We start from the raw sequence: 3,317 nt of genomic DNA, 5'->3' as shown, positions 1-3,317 counted from the left end.
CGAGGTCTTCTTGCCGGATCACCGACGGCATCCAGTCGCCCTGGATCCAGCCGCGGGGCAGAGCAGACCTTGAGGAAGATCCGCCCCGAGCAGATCTCTTCCCTTTCCCCTGCGCCGCCGCCTTCTTCGCGCGCTCCAGAGCGGATGTCTTGTCCTTCGCCATCGTCGCCGGCAAATCTCGCACGGGTCTGCGGCACTAGGGTGAGAGCGGAGGTGGCGGAGGAGCTTGCGAAGGGAGAGAGGAAGAAGAGAGCACACTGTTTGGAAACCCCGAGCCGGCTACTTATAAGAGGCCGCTCCCGAGTGGCTGACTGGTAGGCCCAGGCAATCCAGTCAAATCCCGCAGCGGACGCATGCGCAGTACGTGGTGAAAAAGGTGGCACGGAAATCGAGGGGCTTCCGCTTTACCGCTTCCGATTACTGCGGCGGCTCCCGTCCCGCGCGCTTCCCGAAATCCGAATTCCACGACATCCGCGAGCTGCAAAACAACTTGTCAAAACAGAAGACCCCACTCGCGCCGACACTCGGTATGTCACAAGTAAAGAAATTCACTCGACGAAAGGCCTGGAATGGATCAAGGCGACTGGAAGAGGTTGATGACGTCATCCGTGACGATTGACCCAAAGCGAGGCACTCATGTAGCCCAAAGAACCAGTCGGAAGGATCTCCAACTCTTTCCCCACTCAAACCTCGATCCATTCGGGGGCTAATGATGAAGCTATGTACCTAGGGTAGGGGCACGGACCTGTCCAAAGAGCCCTACCCAAGGACATCCCTAGAAGAAGTCACCTTTCAATCGACTTGAAGGTATCCCACTCGACGGGTTCAAGACACTCGACCAAGAAGCTATCACTCGACCATGAAGCCAACCACTCGACTGCCAGGAGACCTAAAGTCACTCCGCAGGCAAACGGTCGGCTATTAAGTAGTCTTTATGGTCATTATAGCACTTTATTAGGGGCGTTACCAGTAACGCCCAACCTTAAATGTACCTTAAACCCTGCATCACTGAGGGCAGGAGAGGGCCGACGAACTCTATATAAGCCACCCCCTCCCCAGTATGAAGGGTTCGCACCCCTGTTATTCACACGCCTATAATCCAATCGACCGCCTCCGGGCACCGAGACGTAGGGCTGTTACTTCCTCCGCGAAGGGCCTGAACTCGTACATCTTGGTGTGTTTACAACTTCCCAATAGCTAAGATCTAGCTTCTCCATACACACCCCCTACATCACTGTCAGAGTTAGAACCACGACAGTACTGGTTCCTGTCATTTCTTCAGAAGGATCTTCAGATAAGCAACAATGGAGATGGATGGGTCTTCATATCTGACCAACAGAAGGCATTACAAGCAAACGTTTATTCTTCATGTTGTTCTTTTTGATGTAGTCACATGTTATAAAATTGTCGAGGAGGTAGGTGGTGGACCTAGTCACATGTTATAAATTTGTCGAGGAGGTAGGTGGTGAACCTAGTCACATGTTATAAATTTATCGAGGAGATAGGTGGTGAACCTAGCCATTTTTATGTAGTCACATCTACTCAAATGAACATGTTTATATCATTTGGCAGGGTCTTATCAGGGCTGTCAATGAAATTGTGCCTGAAGCAGAGCATAGGATGTGTGCTAGGCATATTTATGCTAACTGGAGAAAGGTGCACAGAGACAAAAAACTGCAAAAGATGTTTTGGGCATGTGCCAAATCATCTGATGTTACTCAATTTAATTACAATAGAGCCAAACTAGCCCAAAAAGTGTGGAAGGAGCTAAAGACATCCTGAAAACTGCACCGGAGCATTGGAGCAGGGCCTACTTCAAGCTTGGTTCTTGGTGTGACTCGGTAGAGAATAATCTGTGTGAATCATTCAATAATGCTATAATGAAGGCAAGGTTCTTTCCTGTTATTACAGCAAATGAGATTATTAGGAAAAAGGTCATGGTAAGGATCCAGGAAAATAGAGACAAATCTAACAGTTGGCCTGGAACCATTTGCCCTAATGTTTTCAAAAAATTGAAGCTGAACATCAAGAGGTCAGGGCTATGTCAGGGTTCTTTGGAATGGGAAGGAAGGATTTGAAGTTCAAGAAGATGTGCATCGGAGGTACACAGTTAACTTGGAGGCATGGAAATGTTCTTGCAGATATTGGGAACTGGCTGGTTTGCCCTGTCCTCATGCTATCAGTGCAATTTACACATGTGGTAAAAAACTAGATGATTATATTGCTCCATGCTACTCTATCTCTGAGTACAACAAGATTTATGACCATGTGCTGCAACCAGTGGAGGGAAAAGAGAACTGGCCAGTTGCTGACATGCCAAAACCTCATCCTCCTCCTCATAGAGTGATTCCAGGAAGAAAAAAGACTAAAAGAAGAAGAGAAGATGGTGAGAAACCTCAGGGGAACAAGCTTTCAAAAAAAGGCATAAGAATTTCATGTTCTGTTTGTGGGAGCTTTGATCACAACAAAAGAAAGTGTTTGGGAAATCCAAATAGAGATAAGAAGCAGAAAGATAACTACAAAAGAGCAGCACAAAGAGCAAGAAAGAAGAAGCAAAAGGAATCAGAAATCAACACTCAGGTAATTACTTTTCTTTGAACCTCAACAGTCATATATGTTGCAACTAGCACTGATCATTATTTCATTATTTTTGTCAGGTGCCACAACCACCAAAGAGGACAAACAATGCAGTATCATCATCTTCTAGAGCACCGCCTAATCTAGCGAAGAGGGCAAAGAAGCAAGCACCTCCAGCAAGATCATCTTCACAACAAGCACCTCCAGCAAGATCATCTTCACAACAAGCTTCTCAACATACTGTAGAGAGAACAAGCAGGATGAGGAGTCAGAACAGAGTAGGTTCAAGCTCACAGTCTGCTCCAAGAAATTCAAGCTCAATTCACATGCAAGTGCCAACTACTGACAGGCTGCAATGGCTCCTAACTGGAGAAAGGTGAATGTCCAGTTTTCTTATCAGTGGGGAAAGTCTCATGTACTTGATATGTAACATCATGTTGAAGTGTGTGCTTTTGTTGATGTGCAACATCAAGTTACTTGCACAAGTAGCATGCCAATGTCTGTAGTATTTTGTGGATGTTTTCTTTTCTATGTCAAAGACCTTAAGAGGTTGTCAGGGCAAATTTGATGTTATGGAATTTGTTATCAGTTTCTGGAAAGTATGGTTTCCTTTTGCTATTGCTTATTATGAGAACTGAAGCTTCTCAATATTATAGTTCCTGTGAATTTCCTATGAACATAGCAATTTTCTGGCGAAGTTTCTATGAATGCTATACTTCCTGTGAAGATCATGTGAATAT

At 45.8% G+C, this 3,317-nt stretch overlaps 1 pseudogene; it reads left to right on the top strand.

Moving 5' to 3' along the window:
* Positions 1-1,620: 1,620 nt before the first annotated feature.
* On the top strand, positions 1,621-2,957 carry LOC147959885 (uncharacterized; annotated as a pseudogene).
* Positions 2,958-3,317: the final 360 nt, after the last annotated feature.

The sequence above is a fragment of the Triticum urartu genome, chromosome 7A (assembly GCF_056163025.1).
Source record: "Triticum urartu cultivar PI428250 chromosome 7A, HENAU_Tu73, whole genome shotgun sequence".
In the NCBI taxonomy this organism is placed as follows: domain Eukaryota; kingdom Viridiplantae; phylum Streptophyta; class Magnoliopsida; order Poales; family Poaceae; genus Triticum; species Triticum urartu.
Note: the sequence above shows the minus strand (reverse complement) of the source record. Positions and strands in the feature narration are given on the sequence as shown.